Source organism: Cydia amplana, chromosome 10, assembly GCF_948474715.1.
Source record: "Cydia amplana chromosome 10, ilCydAmpl1.1, whole genome shotgun sequence".
NCBI classification, from domain to species: Eukaryota; Metazoa; Arthropoda; class Insecta; order Lepidoptera; family Tortricidae; genus Cydia; species Cydia amplana.
In genome coordinates, this window is record NC_086078.1 from 16,960,990 (window position 1) to 16,981,677 (window position 20,688).

The 20,688-nt window shown below is 38.2% G+C and overlaps 1 protein-coding gene across 2 annotated transcripts in view; it reads left to right on the forward strand.

The window, feature by feature from the left end:
• The first annotated feature begins 5,537 nt into the window (after positions 1 to 5,537).
• Positions 5,538 to 20,688, forward strand: part of LOC134651312 (uncharacterized) — a 371,060-nt gene continuing 355,909 nt past the window's right edge. For both annotated transcript variants that reach the window (XM_063506370.1, XM_063506372.1), the window contains exon 1: positions 5,538 to 5,754. The gene's annotated coding sequence lies outside the window, so the exon portion shown is untranslated. The remainder of the gene's footprint in view (positions 5,755 to 20,688) is intronic.

Consider the following 20,688-nt stretch of genomic DNA (forward strand, 5'->3'; position numbering starts at 1 on the left):
TTTTTTTGATATTTTTGTTTTTTAAGGCGCTAGAGCCCTTCAAAAATGGCCAAAATGGCCTAATTGACTATGCCGCAATGAGAGGCGTGCTATTCAAAATTGACATCAATTAGTCAAAAAAGCAAAACGGTCCGACACAGATAATGTCATAATCATTTAGATTTCCAAATTTGGTTACGATTGGTTAAGTTTTGGAGGAGGAAACAGTCGAGTACGAAACCTCGATTTTTGAGATTTTTACGCCGGGTTTTTCGTCTTGTCCTTATCGCACTAGTTTTAGGAGCCGCTTCCGTTAGCGAGACGGGTATATTTACCTAAAATATTTAAATCTTAGCTCCTGTTGGCTCTTAAACATGTTTAAATGTGCATAATTTTGATAGTATCTCGTGTTAATATGGCTTGTTATTTATAATGTAATCGGTAATTACATATGACGTTATTCATAAACGGCTGCTAATGGGCTGATTTAGGCGGCGCGCGAAATCGCATGCGATTTCAGTTACATTGCGGACAGTTGGTTACGTCCAATTCAACCGAGCGATCAAAACCCGCAATGTAATGAAACTCGCATGCGAGTTCTCGCGTCGTCTAAATTGGCCCTTAATCTATTGATGATCGTCGTTTGTGTCCCTATCTGTCGTTATACCATAGAGAGGGACAAACGACGATCATCGGCATCAGCTGAAAGTTAATCATAACTTAGCAGGCGTTTATGAATAACGCCGATAAGCTATAACCAGACTGGACCCCAATGTTCCATAGACTAGCTGTGCCTAGTCAAGCGCCCGCCGTTGTGACAACTTGGTAAAGGTGACATAATTTGACCATTAGTAGCATAGAAATAAAGGTTATCAACACATTCAGTGCCGAAAACCCGACTATCGGGTCTTTTATGATTTCGTTCCCAGGCCGGACGACCCGATAGTCGGGATCGTGGTACTACAGCTTTATATGACGAAATTTTTGGTGCCTGGCGCGCATGTCTTGTTTGCCTGGGTGGCATTGAATGTTAACCTTTTGGACGCCGTGTCAAACACAAAAGCTGTCACTCGGACGCCATATCATTGAAGTGTCAAAATTGAAGTTGTACTTTATGTATATACAGTATGCACGTAGGTCGATGTTGGTCTGTGGTCTGTAACCGATTATTCGGTCCTTGGCGTTGAACCTACGGTGCGGATATATCGGTCATTGGCGTCCAAAAGGTTAAGTTTTTTTGTTATTGGCCGATTTCGCGTCGATAGGTATGGGGAGACCCTTATGTGCTTATGGTCAACTATGTTGGAATGTATAGAGAAAAAAATACATAGATTGCTCACCCCATACATCAGTTTTGATACCAAAAAGACTTTTAATTTCAGTGTCTACATCTAGCATCGAATAGCGGAACTATCAGTACTGCTACTTGACAATAGATGTAGCACCGACCGGAAAGCCTTATGTTGTTGAGCATAAGACTTTCACTGCTACATCTATTGTCAAGTAGCAGTACTGATAGTTCCGCTACTCGATGCTAGATGTAGACACTGAAATTAATAGTCTTTTTGGTATTAAAACTGATGTATGGAGTGAGCACTCTTGTCTTACTATATTTCTCTATGGTATTGGTTAAGATTGGTGGCAAAAGATATTGAAGGTTGTGAAGTTTTATATCAAGTGTAAGATGTCTATGGTACATATTATGTACCTATCGTGGAAGGAAATGAATGAAAAAAAAATGGTTTTTGCCTCCAGGCATTGACGTATATCTCAGGACGGGACTTACGGGTACTAAAAATGGTACTAGTTCAGTGGTGTCACTCACGAATTCGAGCGTATCGTGCAGTCTAACGCAAATAGTTGCGACCAATAGCGCGCGTGATACGAACTCATCAACCAATCGCGTTGTAGCGGTGTCACACCGCTGTACTGGCCTCATTCTTATTGCCCGTTAGGCCAGTTCTGATATATACGTCAATGCCCCCAGGCAAGTTTGGAAGGGTGAGTCAGATAAGCCAACTCTGAACAGACTTGGTAAACATGTGTGGATGTGCCACTGCGTCAGATTTCTATGAAAATATGACATTGATAGTGGCATCCCCACACTTGGTCGCTGCAAAATGTGCGGAATTAGCTTAGACAGACTAAATGGTCTGACGATAGATGTGTGATAAAGATTATATTGTATCCGTCTCTTTCTAACTAATGATGTTATGGAAAGACAATTTTTTTTAATCTAATTTGGTTATATTGGCAAACACGCAGCCATTATATTCCTGTAAAGTTGTTTGGCATGGTCGAGTTATTAGTAAGTTTTAGGAGAATTATTATTTTGTACAATAATGATTATTTAAATGGACGTAGTTATTAACTAAAAATATTTGGTCCATTTTGTATTGTATGTATAGGATTCGGTGTAAAGAAAACTTGATAAAATTGTATTTAGTACTAAAATATAGTATTTACCTAATTTACTCCCTTTTTGCCCGTGTAACCTATATAATAGTAATTATTTTTGTCTTAAAAATATCTCTCACACGCCATAATCAAGGTTGCTAGCGAGACCTTATTTAAAAGCATGAAGGTTATATTGACAGCACGACAAATTACAATGACTTTCTTTGGGAGCGATAATTATTCTTAGGGCCACTTGTAACATACCCGGGGTTAATCGGTTAAACTGTTAACCACTGGTCAAATTGTACTGGTAACATAGCAACTCCAGGATTAACCGGTTAACCGTTAACCCTAGATTAGTGTGATAGTGCAAGTCACGCTTAGGGCCACTTGCACCAGTCACTAATCCGGGGTCAACCCGTTAAACCTGGAGTTACCATGGTTACCGGTACAATTTGACACTGAGTTAACGGTTTAACTGGTTAACCCCGGGTTAGTGGTATAGTGCAAGTGGGCCTTAGAGATTAAAAGGGTGTAAATTTCTACTGTTTAAATACTAAAGGTTTTTTGAAGTTTTCTTTATATCATGTGTGTGTGTTGCCCTAACGCGCGGCGCGCGCGCGCAATGTAGATATAATATGGTTTTGTATAAGACATGTAGGTAGTTATTCAAATTCTCTACGATGTAACGGATTCTCAATAACGACGGTGTATCTAAATTACTCACGATGTTTAGGCGACTGTACCAAATGTTAAAGGGAGAAAATAAATAAACAATTCAATAATTGGTGTTTTTTTTTTAATTTTTTGAACTCCCAAATGTTCCAATGGCGACTTCATTAACCGACCAACGGAGCGACAGATGACTTACACGAGCATCACGTATTACGGGTAAAAAAACACATTTCATTTAACCAATTTGAAGCAAGCAACACCGAAGTGATCCCATAAGTATTCCGTGAACAAAGTTGAAACACTACAATGAAAATTAATAATAATCCATAGAATTCCTTGAAATGTAAAAAGTAGTTACAGTTAATAAGGCCCAAGGGGTGTCTCAAAAAACTCACGAAATAATATTAGCTTTTTCATAAGCCCCCCCACACTCGTGCGCGAATCGCGGCGCGAAGCCGCGAACGCGAGTGGAGTCGATTTCGCAGACCTGCAAACTCGATTCCACACGCGTTTGCGGCTTGTCGTGCCGCGATTCGCGCACGAGTGTGGAGGGGGCTAAACAGTTTGGATGATCAGGGTGCCTAGCCTAGGTGACAATCGATTGAGCTACGATAAGGAGAGCTTTATTGTCACTCTTCCATATTAGTGCGACAATGACAGTTGCGTTTCGTTCGCTTCGGAGCGTTAACGATTGGCATGTTGGCTACGTTTAGTAGAAGTTGATGTTTTCTATCAAAAGCCAAACATTTTTTCGAGATTTCGGGATATAGATCCTATATTAAAAGTAGCTCGATTTAGCGAGTAGAATCTGAATTGGTTAGAGATATACTTACTGTATTATACCTACTGCTATTTTTAATATTAAAAATTATATTTAATATGAATTTTCCAAGCCAGTAAAGAAATATTTCATAAACTGGCTGTTTAATCTCTTTTTAGAAAAACGCCGCAAAAAAGTTTAAATGAAGTATCTACTCAATCGCGTTCAATCCGTCTTGACAAAATTAAATCTCTTTGAAAATACCTTTGAAATTAAATCTTAACATCTCAAAGCTGAACAGGAATTTAAAATCGTTTTGGCGATAGGATAGGCAGACTAAATACAAGACATCTAATGTAGGTACTACAGCGAGAGACTGAGAGAGCATACCTTAGTATAATACTTAGGTACAGTCGCCATCAGATATATCGGAGCGGCCAAGGTGTTCACAATATCTGAACACGCACTCTAAAGGTTCCGTCATACACATAGGCTCACACCCCGCCCGAAAAACGCGCCTGTGTTACGAAGCCTTTACGCCCTGACAATAGAGGCGTGTTTAGATACTTGTGAGCGCCTTGGCGCTAATATAGGTATATATTAACTCTTTGGTTAAGCATTAGGTGTAGGCTGGTGTAGGTACGCGTTAAAAAGCGCTGGTGGCCTAGCGGTAAGAGCATGCGACTTTCAATCCGGAGGTCGCGGGTTCGAACCCCGGCTCGTACCAATGAGTTTTTCGGAACTTATGTACGAAATATTTGATATTTACCAGTTGCTTTTCGGTGAAGGAAAACATCGTGAGGAAACCGGACTAATCCCAATAAGGCCTAGTTTCCCCTCTGGGTTGGAAGGTCAGATGGCAGTCGCTTTCGTAAAAACTAGTGCCTACGTCAAATCATGGGATTAGTTGTCAAGCGGACCCCAGGCTCCCATGAGCCGTGGCAAAATGCCGGGATAACGCAAGGAAGAAGAATAGAGGCGTGTTTAGATACTTGTGAGCGCCTTGGCCGCTCCGATATATGATGGCGACTGTACCTATATTAACTCTTTGGTTAAGCATTAGGTGTAGGTACGCGCAGTACCTACCTAATATAAAGTTTCAAACATTTCCGCACATACATACCTACCCTACAACAATAATCTCATCATGAGTCCTAAATTTTCAAAGATAAACCCTACCTAATACTACTAAATCTCGAGGCAGAGGTGTAGGTTAGAGGCGGTGTAGCTTTATTTGACGTTCATATAAGCGCATTGTACTTGAATAATAAACTATCTTTATCTCTTTACTGGCCAAATAATAAATAATAAAACCACTGACCTATTACGTTATAAATAAAAGATAAAACTATTGTCACCTCATCCCAAAATACTGCTCACTAAGTCCCTTACTAAGTATCAGCTTATAAAGTTAGCAAAATTACAAATGGTTTAAAGTTTAAAACGACTCGTCCTGCGAGTAACCCAAAGTCCAATTTGTTGGCCCAACTAACTTGCAACCACTTTATTTCAACTATTTCAACTCCAGACTAAAGCTTAGGTATCCTATTTAGCCGCTAAAAGTAGAAATGTAGCCGGCGTTTCGAAAAAACAATTTCGCGTGTAATGAAATTAGTAAAACACTCATTGCGAAACAGCCTTTCGAGTTTCGAGCTTTCGAGTGTCAAGACACCCCCGCTAACCCCAGCACCCTAGCGGGGTTGACGGGGTTCGGTTCGCACACCCATTCAGTTCGCAATCACCCCCGCTCGGAACGCCCGTACGCTCCGTTCCAGGCGATACACGCGATCTTTTCCGAAAGTGCAATATTTTGAAACGTTCGAATTTCAAACGTTTTTTTTTTCTGTGTGAGTGTTTCTGTTTCTTGGTTGCCAGTGTTTCGTGTTTTATAATTGGATTTGTTTTCGTGTTAAGTTTTGGACGTCCGCATTTGGTCAACTTACGTAAGTTTTTACTGCATTGCGATAAATTACCTATAGTTTGAAGTGCTAAATTTAGTTTATTGATTATATAAAATGCCTATAGTCGTTATTCTTAGGAGCAGTAATTTTTTTTATTTACTGCACCGGCATTGCCGATGCCGCCTGCCAATGCCAGTGGCCGTGAAATTGTGCGATATATTGATCTATTCCTATGGTTTTGCGTGGGTAGTTAGTTATACGTACACAGAGTGTGAGTCAGTGGGCTTATAGGTAGTTAATTAATAATGACTTGTACATAATTGTTGTGTACGTGTTCACTGCTGATGTTCATGTGTTCCACCTATTTTTTCCATCTTGGTAGCGCACTATTAACAACGCAGTAGGTATACGATTTTATCTGGTATGTGATAAATGCATACAGCATATTATGACGTTCAACTTCACCTCTCACTCATCCTGTTAAGATAGTGGGAATGAATAATATAATTTATTTAAACTTTGTTGCACAAAGATATACCTACAATTATGAACAAATGGCGGACTTAATGCCAAAAGGCATTCTCTACCAAGAAACACAAATAAATATTAATGACTTGATAGGGTAGGGTACTCACGTATAAGTTTTATATCTCCCTAAACTTGGTCCTTCGAACCGGATTAACAGTTGTTTTCATTTAGTACCTAAGTTACTAATACATTCTCGAATAAATTCATATAATATATATTTAATTATATGTACCTATATTTGTTTTTTGTAAGTAAGTATATTTAATTTTTATTAGTGAGAACCTGTAATTGGCTCTGTAAATCTATTGTAAGTAGCTCTTGGGCATGTTTATAGCTGTTGGTTTTGCATATTTGTAATAAAAATAAATAAATCAATAATAAACCCAGCAGCCAGCATGCAGATTAGTAAAAAAATTTTTTTACAAGTTTCTAGTTGGGAAACCACTTCATAAACAAGCTTTCTGGTAACTTTACAGGTAGGTATGCACGAAATTGTTAGTGTTTAGGGTTCCGTACCCAAAGGGTAAAAACGGGACCCTATTACTAAGACTCCACTGTCCGTCTGTCTGTCATCAGGCTGTATCTCATGAACCGTGATAGCTAGACAGTTGAAATTTTCACAGACGATGTATTTCTGTTGCCGCTATAACAACAAATATACTAAAAAGTACGAAACTCTCAATGGGGGACTTCTGAGTCCGTCGCAGTTGTTTGTTGTCTTTTCACGTGTAGGTACGTTAAAATTCTGGTCAAATGAATAATTGCCAAGAAAACTAGTTGCAAAATAAATCTTATTGCGGTTTGTTATTCTTATTCTATAGTTTGTCAAAGGACTGTCTCATTTCAAACATAGACATACAGAACCATACTATATTTGTCTTACACAGGTACTAGCACCCAATATAAAGGGATGAGTATATAGTTTTTTTGTTCTTATTTACTTACTGTCAAATTTGGTTTGACCAACTATAAAATAGTACCTAAGCGTTCGGGATGAGGTGACAACAGGCAGTCTTATTATCGCTAAAGAGCTATATCTTCCAGAAAACCTTTTGATCTTTTAACTACATAGGTACCTACAGTTAAATAAGTTAAAACCCTAAAGAAGTAGGGTAGGTAACAGACATTAGATTGGAATTGCAAATGGCGGCAATAACGATAAATTTCCCCGCGAATAATTAAAGCTGGGTCTAGATTCCCGACACGTTTAGCCTGAATACAACATGGTCTACTTTGTTTATGGGTTTTGATTACAAATCTTTACATGTCCAGGGCGCCGCGGCGCACAGCTTGGGAACCCCTGGCTCAGTAGCTCCACCACTTATCCCGAGGGATGACAGTACTTAAGAGCCAACAGGAGCTAAGATTTAAATATTTTAGGTAAATATACCCGTCTCGCTAACGGAAGCGGCTCCTAAAACTAGTGCGATAAGGACAAGGCGAAAAATCCTGCGTAAAAATATCAAAAATCGAGGTTTCGTACTCGACTGTTTCCTCCTCCAAAACGTAACCAATCGTAACCAAATTTGGAAATCTAAATGATTATGACATTATCTGTGTCGGACCGTTTTGATTTTTTTACTAATTGATGTCAGTTTTGAATAGAGACAAACCAAAGAAAGTCTGCAGCGCTAGATTAAAAGTAGTTTTTAAAAATCAGTATGCGACAACACCACAGAAAATGGATTAAATAGTCTTGATACTTGTGAAATTTCTACCATATTTACCGTCTATGAAAAAATTAAGCTGTACGCACAGCTTAATTTTTATGGTAAAATAAATTTCATTCCAACAATAGATGTCACTATTAATATGTAGACATATACTAATATTGATAAATAATATTGGGAGAATGTGACATTTGGCTTCATCAAAATTAATAAGCTTTTGTAATATCCGCGACGGCGGTAAATAGGTACAGAGGGCCTACCGCGAACACCGAAGTTCTCAATATGCGAGCATCTTTCTCTTTTACTCCCATTAAGGCGTAATTAGATTGACAGAGAAATTTCCCGTAATTTGCGAACTAAGTAAAGTTTTCAGAAAAACGAAATAAACCATTAAAACAATAAACATATATTAAAAATTAATTTTAGCTTTAACTAGTAGGTACCCATGCCGTGAGCATAAGCATGGAGGTTGTGGGTTCGAGCTCAAAACCCGGCTAGTACCAATGAGTTTCTCGAAATGTTAGAGGAAGTTCATAAGTATGCCTATACCTATTAGGTGTGTTCAATTTGCTGTGAAACCTTAGTCTAAACCAATATTATATTATCTAAGTAGGTACATATGGTGAAGTATTAAGATGTTTCATTCCACTTACCCGTCATCAACTCCAAATTTTGTAAACATTGTCGTTTTTCAGCTTGAATCGCCTCGTGCTGACTTTTTACAAGTGTAAAATTATTCGTCATGCGGAAAAGTAACTCCCGCACGCCGGTTTTGTAAGGTTTCACCATGTTTATTCCGTTCATCACAAAACACAATGAATATTTAAACGATTTTGACAAACAGATACCATAGTGCATGACGTTTACTGACTGCTTAAAAAACATTGCCATATGTAGTTTTTTAATTCGATGTCAAATTATTGCGCTGCAGACTTTCTTTGGTTTGTCTCTAGCACGCCTCTCATTGCGGCACAGTCAATTAGGCCATTTTGGCCATTTTTGAAGGGCTCTAGCGCCTTAAAAAACAAAAATATCAAAAAAAGCTAAACGGTCCGACACAGATATTGACAATATTAATCTGTGTTGAAAAAATCATTGCTCTAGCTTCAAAACCCACGGAGGAAATAGTCGAGTACGTTTGTATGGAGAAATGACCACTCCTGTTGGCTCTTAACGGACCGTAAGTTGAATAAGTTTTTGGCAAAAATTTCATTTTTGGTACAAGCTTTTATCGCTGACTGTACTTTTCTTACTACAGACAGCTAATACTCATCGAGACAATTCTAAAAACCCCTAACACAATTAGGTTGCGTTGTTTCATCACAGAGATCCTATGGCCACCTCATGTCTCCATCATCAGATCAGTTCGGTGGTACCATAATATAGCATTGTCACCCGACTTACATGTGTATGCAAAATTTCAGCTCGATCGGAAACCGGGAAGTGGATCAAATTTAACTTGCAAGATTTGATTACAGACAACGGGACAGGTGAAACTAAATCTTGTAAAAATAGTCAGTTTTTAGGGTTTTCGCCGGGATTCGTTATAGAACAAAGGCTTCCAGAAATTACCAGTATTGCCTCTGTGTATGCAACAGTGGCGCCGGCCTGGCGGTTGTGTTTCACACAATTCGTTGTGTCAGTTACAGATGTCAAATCGTACTTATAGAGTCCGTATCAAATGCTCTATCTTCAAGTGGCATACGTCATTTATTAGTAGTAGAAATTTTGATTTTATCTCAATTAAAATTTTAACTTTAAATAACTTAATCGACCACGAGCCGGCGTCCTGCCGCTTGAAGGGATAAGGGTTAAACTTGTTAAAAGTATCATAAATAAGGGAAAAAACTTGCTTTAGCTTTACTGGCTTTAGGTACGTAATTCTTACCAACTTTCGGCCATTTTCCACTAAACATTGTCACCCCTAGAACCCTGTTTAGGCACATATGCCCCTAGAGTCTTATTATTTGGGCAAAGTAAATGACTTCCGCGCGGAGAATATAGATGGCGTTAAAAAGGGTTTTCCTTCAATCACCGCAGACGATCATCACTACGCAATTTCGTTTTATCCCCCTCTATCGCACTTGCATAGAGTGAAAGAGACGCAGATAATGAAATTTCGGTTTTCGACTTCACGCAACGTGACCGCAGATAATGGCGTTGCCAGACTGTGACCGATTGGTAACGCATATGCACATAGGATTCGCAATTTGAAAAGAGAATAGCGAATTGCTGTTGATTGAAAATGATGCTGATACTGTTGTTTCATGACAGTGTAGGTAGTTGCAATATTCTTCAGTAGGTAAGGAAGAATTATGGTAATAATTTGGAAAAATATTTCATCATATTTCTATCAAGGATCAAAAATATCTTAGAGACTACTAACCAAGTTTTAGGTGCAAGGGCACCCTCAAATATAAAAAAAATCCATGCCTATAGTATATGGAATGAAGTAAATTTTTTGTCAATAATCTATGAATTTAGTTAATATTCTTAGAAAAAAGAAAATGAGGTTTCTTTCAGCAAATTGAGCTACCATTAATATTTCATCGATGTAAGTTAGATTCCCTGGACGAGCGAATAAATTCTTCCACCTTGTATAATATTGGCATCTATACAGTCAGCAGCAGAAGTTGCCACGCGGGCGAAGTGTTCAAAATTACCTTGATACGCTCTTATTCTCTTAAAAATAAAGTCGTGTCAGGATCATTTTGAACACCTCGCCCGCTTAGCAACTTCTGCTGCTGACTGTACATGACTACATAAACATAAAGTATAAATATACTGTTACTACTGTGTGTGTTAGGCTAGGTTAGTTTGTGTGTGTGTGTTTGAACGGCCACGTTTGGATTACGGTCACAAATATTTGATTTACACTTGTTCGGCAAACAAGTCTTGTGTAGAAAACTTTCGTTTGCCAATAGGTATTTTTAAAGCCAAACTAAACTTTTCAAGATTGGATAAAAGCCCAAGGTTCATTTAAAATACTATGTGGCTAATTAAATACTATGGTCAATGTGGCTAATTCCGTCATAGGGACTATTCCGTCCACTAGCGTAGATATATTTCTTTGATTTTCAAACATAGGAAAATAAAACCATCTGCTTTTGATTGCCACATTGACCTTATAATATAACTTAAGTATTTATAATAGATATTGTGCCCTACTTTTGGTTTAAGGGCCAGTAGAATCCCTAAGATTCAAGTTCAAGTCATCATTAATAGATACTGTCTTATAAGTCTAAAAATACTTTTAACCTTATTTAGCTAGGTTTTTGTGCTAAATAAACAAGGGTGCGCAAAGTAAATGGCAGTGGGTATCGTATTGCCTAGGGGCTACCTAAAAATCCGGTCACATATACCTCTCTTCTGAATATATTGACTGTATTTAAAACATTCGCCGCACGAATTCGCAAGTCGAGTTCACTTTAAATAAATAAATAAATATTATAGGACATTTTTACACAAATTGACTAAGCCTCACAGTAAGCTCAAGAACGCTTGTGTTGTACTCAGACAACGATATATAATTATAATATACAAATAGAAATACAAATTTTTAAACAATTATTTTATATATTTATTTTTTTAATTTTTACATATACAAATACATAGAAAACAACCATGACTCAGGAACAAAAAATATCTGTGCTCATCACACAAATATTGGGATTCGAACACAGGACCGCGGCTTCACAGGCAGGGTCACTACCCACTAGGCCAGACCAGTCGACTTTACGGTTGCATAAACTTGGGAGTTTTGTGGATATACTACACTAGCGACCCGCCCCGGCTTCGCACGGGTTAACAAATTATACATAAACCTTCCTCTTGAATCACTCTATCTATTAAAAAAATCCGTTGCGTAGTTTTAAAGATCTAAGCATAAATAGGCAGTGCCGGCCCGAGCCCTTCATAGAGCGAAATCGGGTTTTGGCGCCCTTCGAAGTTTTCAAGCGTATTTTATTAGGATTCCCGTGGAAATCCGGATCACGGATTTGACATAGACCAAACGGAAACTGTCCCGAAATTATTTGACATCTTTGTCAATATGGCTTACTAGCTTCTGCCCGCGACTTCGTCTGCGTGGAATAATGATGACGATGATCAATTGATCACAGACAGACAGACAGAAAAGGTTACTACTAAGGCTCCTGCGGCCTTTTTCTTTTCGCCAAGTTTCGGCATGGCTCTTTAACATATCTACGCATATAGGGTTACCAGATGACAGGAATTTTCCTGACCTGTCAGGAATTTTGGCCTTTTGTCAGGAAATTCTAAATTTGTATCTGGTAACCCTAAACGCATAAGTCTATGTGTTTACTTAGCCTCTTTAGCTGTCACAACGTAAAGTAATCCAACGTGCCTGGCATCTTCAAACGAGGATTTCCTTATTTAGTAAACAAACAAAAGTAGAAAAATAAACGAATAAATCTAGATTACCTTCGAAACGGCACAATGAGAATTCTGTCTCCAATTCAGGTGTTCAGCTTTCATTAATAATGAAAAAAAATAGGAGAAGGAAATTCGCAATAATGGCATTTTCTTCAGAAAAAATTAATGACGTCCCTGTTTACACTACGCAAGAATGGATGAATGGAGGCAATAATAAATGTCATTTTATCAACGCTTTGGCGCGTAATGAGTCGTCCATTTTGTGAAGGCCACAACAAAATGGTGGTTCGGATTGAAAGGCGCGTTTAATTTGTGTTGATTGATTGTTTTTCATTGTGAGTGAACGTGCCGGTGACTGTTTCAAGCTATAGGTCGTTATGAAGATGTTAAAGGTGATTTTGGCTGTGACCTTCAGGGTACAGGTAAGACGTAGGTACTTCTTTCGTGTCAGAGAAGAATAACTTGATAAGACAACTAAATTAACCAAATACCTCTAGAATATAACTAACTCTGTGGGTAGGTAATAAATACTTGTGTAATTGATTTTTAATTTATTTTTTTTATTTGAAAAATGTTAACATGTCCTTACAGACAGATCCAATGTCTATGTGTCTTTCAAGTTATGCGATCCTTTTTCTCAACTACTTATACCCCGTTTTTTATAGGGCTCTCTAGGCGGCTAGAGGTTAAATGTTATTTAGGCAAAATCGAACGCTAGGTTCATTGTGAAAAGTGACAAACCAAAACAAACAGCGAACTCACGCCTGGCCTGGCGATGGTGTTTGTTCAATTTTCCGCTTCAGTTGGTCCCGACGAAAAATTTACTATTTGTTCAACTTGTGCTGCTGCTGCACAGTCGAGTTCACGAACATCTTTACAAGAAAACCTCCCAAAAATATACACACCTCTACACACACACGCCTCTAACCTCTAGCCGCCCAGAGACCTATAAAAAGGTCTCCTGTTCCATTCTAATTTGAACTTTGTGTTGACAAAATAAAATTTCATTTTGCTTGGCAAGATTTGACGTATGGGCGGCTAGAGGCTAAGACATTGTGAATAAGGTCGTGTAAGGAACTCGGCACGTTAGGGTTAGGGCCACTTGCACCATTCCGCTAACCGAGGTTAACCGGTTAAACCTGGAGTTACCATGGTTACCAGTACAATTTGACTCTGGGTTTAATCGCTTAACCCCGGGTTAGTGGAATGGTGCAAGTGGCGCTCAATGATATTATATAACCATAGATAGGTTATACTCATACTTGAGGAGCACAAAAAATACTTCCATATTTATTTCTGTGCCTATGAAGAAATCTGTTATTTTTGATTAATTTTCTCATTCCATCCATCTTTGTCACTCTCGTTGTTAAACATAAGGTCGACCCTTTCTCTTTCGGTGTGCGAGAGCTCGTTAGCACGTGCACATTCCTCGCTTGTCTAGCCGCGACTAAAGGAAACTTGTCCAATTTGTCACAAGTTCAGCGCTTCAATTTTGGAACGCCTATAACCTATCTTGAGTTATAAATCAGCGGTCGGCAACCTTTTAGCAGCCAAGGGCCACATAGTAGCTAACGTAGTTGACGCGGGCCGCACTTTGTTAATTTTTATGACTTTGTCAGACATTGTCGTTTGTCAATATTACATACAAAATAGCCAGGGAGGCTCGCGGGTCGCAAGTGACAGGTTCACGGGCCGCATGCGGCCCGCGGGCCGCGGGTTGCCGACCGCTGTTATAAATCATGGGTGGCGCTTACTGGGGTAAAAGCTTTACCGTTCGTTTACTGGAAGTAGGCACAGAAACAACCAATGAACTTGATTTTTGTGTGCTACATGTTTGGTGCAACCTAAACAATGATTTTTGAGCCCGAGAATTCCGTAAGGCTGATTTACCTTAGAACGGTCCGGGTCCAGGTCCCGAGTCCGAGTCTAAGGCGTCAACACATCGTTTTCTATTAGGGATTGCTCCCGGTACCGAGAGTAATCCCTATTTTCTATAGAATGCATCACGAGATCAACGATAACCCGCTATGAGGCAGTAAATATGCACCATTTTACTGATCATACTTGTTAACCAATTACGAATGTCGCCAACATGTCGCCACCGCCTGCTGAGTCCTTCGAAAACTTCGCCAAGACAAACTTTGGCGACACGACATCAAGTCAAAAAAAAATGAAACGTTTAACTTAACTTGGTGCTACGGTTCTTCCTGGTAAGTAGTTCCCATTCTAAACTTCACAACCAGCTTTTAAACCTGTAATTAGTGTTAATACCTACACTGTTTACACTGTCACGATTTTTACACATTATTAAATTGTAAAACGGTATTTGTAAACGTAAGCGGAAACGCATATCGACAGTCGATAAATCGATTAGTGTTGTGTGTCGACAGAGTAACATCATTCAAGCTGATAAACAAGACCAAGGGTGCGGGTAGTTCGAAAAACTCGCGCGGCTAGAAGATGTTGATGTCAACTTTAGCCAGTCTTCTTCGAGACCAAGGGGACAACTCCGTCCTCGAAACGTCGGAGGTACATCTTAAAACTTACATACTCAATTCCCGTCCCGTTTTACAATTCGTGTTCATAGTTGTGTAATTGACTGAGTTATATTTTCACATTGGCGCCCAACGTGGGGCCGTTAGTATAAATAACATACTTATCTTCTCACATGTTTACTTAGAGTTTAGACTATCTATGTAATAATCACCAGCTGCGATGGTTCTCAAGCTTAAATTTAATATTCTAGGCTATTTAGGGTTTAGGGTATTTAAATAATTACAGTTTAGAAATTACGTACCGCCGTACCTACGTATGAGACGCGAGCTGGTACGCCTTTGTTCCCAGTGCATAGTAAATAGATGCCGAAATTAATTGGTAGGTAGGTATTTATTTAGTATACAAATTGTCAAAATCTTATTAAAATGTATGTAATTTTTATGATATTATAGTATAATTATAGCTTCGTAATAATCTAAACTACAAACTAAAGTTTGGTTGAACTTCAAAATGGCGAAGTAGTGTCGAGCATTTTTTTTTTTTTATGTTGTTTAAAATGTAATATTATTATTATAGTGAACTATCTTCGAAAGTGAATATGTGCAGCTAACCGCTAATGAAGAATTAAGCTTGAAATACGTGTAATCATTCTCATGACAACAAACTGTCCTGCAGTTTGGCAGAAGAAGAAATTGTACAAATAGGGTTTATTTCGCCTAAATAAATTATTTATTTAATTTATTTTATTTTTTAGTCAACACCCGGCGATCCATCGTGGCTAATTGTGAAGTCCAGCTATAATTATACTAAAAGCAGCCACCGAACAACGCCATGCTCTAAGTTTTTAAAATTGGCAACAATGATATTATATAACCATAGATAGGTTATACATGGTTATACTCATACTTGAGGAGCACAAAAAATACTTCCATATTTATTTCTGTGCCTACGAAGAAATCTGTTATTTTTGATTAGTTTTCTCATTACATCCATCTTTGTCACACTCGTTGTTAAACATAAAGTCGTCTCTTTCTCTTTCGGTGTGCGGGAGCTCGTTAGCACGTGCACATTTCTCGCTTGTCCAGCCGCGTCTAAAGGAAACTTGTCCAATTTGTCACAAGTTAAGCGCTTCAATTTTGGAACGCCTATAACCTATCTTGAGTTATAAATCATTGATTGGCAAGCCATTTTTTTTTAAAGAAAAAGAAGATGTTAAAGTTATTAAATAAACATTAAATAAATGATAAATTGAAAACCATCTCGGTTTAGATACCGTCATCCGGGGTGAATAGGGATGGCTGGGGTGAATAGGAACATAAAATGTGATTTACCTGACAATTTCTTAAAAAATACCAACACAAATTGTATCATACAAAATTTACTATTATTTTCAATCGAATTTTAAAATTTTAGTGGGTATTTCTTAAAAAAACTACAGGTAAATCACATTTCAAGTTTTGTCCCTATTCACCCCGGTTGACGGTACCTATTTCACCTTTGATCCGAATAAAAGTTACAAAACGTGACTGAACGCGGAATAAAACTTCAGGCAAAAAATCTACAAGTTTATTCAATTTTGCAACGGGCATTGCGTGCCCGCGGAAAATGGCGGGGGCTTTTTTCACGTTCTTGTTACGTTAGTGGCAACCATTTTGTTAAAGTGTACTCGTTGTGAGTGCGAAACACTCTGTTTGCGGTTTATTTTATATGTTTTGAGTAGTGGTAGTTAGAAAACAATTATTACACCTGGAAATAGGTACCTTTGTTAAATGCCATTGGCTGGCATCTTAGACGAAACCTAGGCAGAAAATTCTAGAAAGCCGATTTTTGGCAGTGATTAATAATATTCCCTGGCTTTGCTTAAAAATTAACATTGTTCTTAGTCTGCTCAGAAAAAATAAACTAAAAACTGTTAAATAGGATATTAATAGCTAAATATCAATAGTGTTAGCTCACGTTCCGACTCATAATAATAATGATATGAAACAAATGGTTATTCTATTTATTTTATTCTATTTTGCCAATCTGAAATACTTTCTTTTTTGTGATACACTTACAAATTCTCCGTGAATTCCCTTGAGGCATGGCTGCCGAGCTACGAATGCTACACCGTACTTATTTATCCAACAGCTCAATCTTATAACATTATAGGTATAAGGCCATTTAATATCCCAGCACATACCGTGTATGTAACATAACATAATATACCTACATCATGTTCGAGCCATATTTGATTACCGACTATCGCAAGGCTTCATAAGATTGGAGCTTGGTACTCGTGCGAGCTTACCTCAGGTAATATTGCTAAGAATATTAGTGCTTTATCGAAAACTGACAATGGCTTTCAATTTGAGTTAGCAAATTAATAAAGTTGACGAAACTGTATGCGAAATATTTATAATTACATTAATTACTTCCTAGTAAATAGGGGTTCTTGGAATTTGGGTGTGAGATATACCTTATGAAGATAACAGATCCCAATTTAACACTGAATGGATTAAACATTCTAGAGATTTGATGATGTTGCACCTAAAGATCCCGTGTACTTGTACAAGTACAAATTCAATTCGAGTTTGGAACTCTTATAGAAATAAAAGAAAGATTCAAATTAAAAAGAACAAAATTGGCCCTGGGTCTAATTAGGCCAAGCGCGCACTACGGTTTTATATCGTGCGATAATTTTGTCGCAGAAATGCAACGTATTGTGCTTATGTCAGTGCGCGCGATAAAAAAACATAACGCGATTCTAAAGTCGTGTCACGAAAATTCAAATCGTCGTCGTTAAGTCTGTCTGTGTACGCTGCGGTTTTCTATCGCTATCTTAGAGCAACTTCCACTTAAGTTAATAACTTAAATCTGACTAAAATAGTCCTCTTAAATAGTTGTGGCGGAGCGTTCTGTCTTCCATGCATTAATCTGCTGGTTTCACTTTGTATTCTCTCTGTATTTCGGGGACCGAAGACATCTTTTGACGAGTCAGAAGTTTTGAAACATGGATATAGTGGTAATAAATAGAATTAAAGGATAAATGTTTTCCAGGCGCTGATTATAGTAAAAACTTAATTGATTTTACCTAATACCTATTATGTCAATTTTAAGTTCTATAGAGTTTCCTGAGTTTCTTAGCGGGATTTGCGAGTTGATTTGATTGTAACCTCCATTATCTTTAGCTCTGCGTACTTACGTAGATTTCTAATTCAAAGTAAATCGGGCTAAACATTGACGACATAAGTCTTAGATATAATCTCGTTTTTTAAATTCCATATATTAGAATGTCAGTAGGTTTCTTACCGATAAATAAAATACTTGACTCAACGACAAACTTTGAAAATAACTAAACAATTGTTTGCTATTAATATAATGTTTAAAAACACTATAATATATGTTAATGATTTGCAATATTATCAATTATATCACCTAGCCGGTATAGCCTACAACTTACCTACCTATAATGTAGGTAACTTTAAATTGTTCACCCTCAGTGAAATACCCTATACCTACCTACCTAATTTGTAGTACAGTGAGATTAAGTATCATGTTAATGACTACCTATTCAAATTTTCCATGCCCCACAATAAGCTTTTTATTACGATATAGTCGATATATGTAGGTATATGAGCATAAAAAAAATATTGCAGACTCCAGGTCCATATCATTAAAAATATCTAAAATCTAATCTAATCTAGATAACTAGGCATAAGCTTGTAGCCACAGTTTTTCTAACATAAATAGGGGTACAGACTCAAAACATCCTTATTTAATAAGCGCATAAGGGCGTGTCACATTTTTGAAATAAGTACATTTATGTAATATTTCTTACACTTTTTCCCGCGACCATTCTTAAAAAAATATAGCAAGAATAAACAACCTAATTTAACCAACAAGCTCTCAAAAGCTCAAATATACTCCAAAGAAAACTAAGTGTAATAACAGTCTAGGGGAGAGCGGAGCATTCATGTCGGTCCGTCTCCCCCTAGCGTCGGTAGCCCGGTCTCCCCCTAACTTGCAGGAAACGCATTCTATTTGTATAGTTTGTATTTTCTTTGGGTTTTAATTGATTTTCGGGAGCGCGGGAGTCGCGGGAAAGTTGGGTAGTTATCTTATTTATGGGGTAAGATTTATATTTAAATGGACCGTGTAATAGTGGGTCTCGGTAGCTCGGTTGGCCTGGATGATAATAGAGGTGCTCGCCACTGTCTCGTTTAATGTATTGATCATTCTTTGTCTGGGACGTGGGAGTACTTAATATCCCACTGAGAGGGAAATCCCTAAGTCAGGGATCACTAAATCGAGGCTGTCTTTCGAGATACAATGCGGGACGTGTCTAATTTCTCTAAAATAAATATTTAGATATGTCTAAACAGACATGAGATTTCAGAAATTATTCCGGTTTATCTTTTGTAAAAGTTTACTGACTCGAAAATATCGTGCAGAATAACGGGACAACCAGTAGGTATCGGGTTCTGTTTATTTAAATGCCTCGTCACTCCTCTCAAGCTTTAACTTGGATTAATTTTAAATGCTTTATTAAATGCGTTATCATTCAACATTTAAATACCCTGCCTGTCAAAGGGTGTGTTTATTGCCCCTATACAATTAACCATTTAATCAACTACGCACTCTAACGCTACGTCTTACGTAGGCGAACAACGCGCGAACGCCGCGCGGCCGCCGCGCCGCTTCGCGTCTAACGCTACGGCTTACGTAGGCGAACATCCCACTGAGAGGGAAATCCGCGCCGCCGCGTCGCGCCGCTCCTCCGCCGCGCCGCCGCCCCGCCGCGCCGCGCCGCGCCGCGCCCGCGCCGCGTTCGCGCGTTGTCCGCCTACGTAAGCCGTAGCGTTACTCTACTAACCAATACTAATTGTGCGTAATCTATAATGACTATCATTATAGATACCACATTCTATTGTTTTCTAATGAAACTTATCTATACCCCAATAAAAACAACAACGCATCGCATTTGTACTTTTTGTACTTACTGTCATTTGTTTCGGCGGCCATCTTTAGCGTGCTGTCAAATCGCACGCGTCCATCGCCCCTTCAAAAGCACGAAATTAAATGTTCAGATAGCGGTGGCGCTAGTACCGTTACTAAAGTACCAATTTGTATGCGGAAGTTCTAGTTCTTATTTTGACCACCGCATACGTTAAGTTGGTCGTACTTTCCGAATCAATATTTTTGCTATTGCCCCTCCGTCCGGCGCGCCCAGTCTAAATGATAGTGTAACATAATAAATTAGTTTTTTTATTACGTGTTAGGGCAGGTTATTGAACTCTCTGATAAGAAAATTGGGGTAGGTCTGTAAAATAGGGGAGCTTAGGGAAAAATGTTCGCCCTAAGTGTAGCGGATTAAGATAAAGAATATGGTGTTTTTGAACACCGTATAAAATAAAATACTTTATTGCTAATGTTACGCCATTTATCTTATCAAAATCAAGTTACACGAATAAAATATATTCCAAGATTAGTTCCTATACTCAATTAAAAACTACAAAACATGCTTATCACTAAAGTGTCATTCAATAGAACTTGCTAACTATGTAAACAAACCGCCATACTAAAATTGACACTGAACGTCAATTTACTACTTTTGTTTACATAGCAAGTTCTATTGAATGACACTTTATAAGTAATTTACAGTTTTACAGATTCTCCATCATTTTTACGAGGCGTGATCTTGCCAAAAATTCTTTTATTACATTACGCTGCCAAACTTAAACGCTCGCCCTAACATCAATCTAACTCCAGACGAAACTTCGACCTCAAATATACATACTAATATGCATACTACGAACCCTAACGAAATCAACCTGCATTCAGAGGGGGCAGCCCTAGCCGCTAGGGCTGTCGCGTGTCGAATGCGCTTTATTTAATGCACGAGATT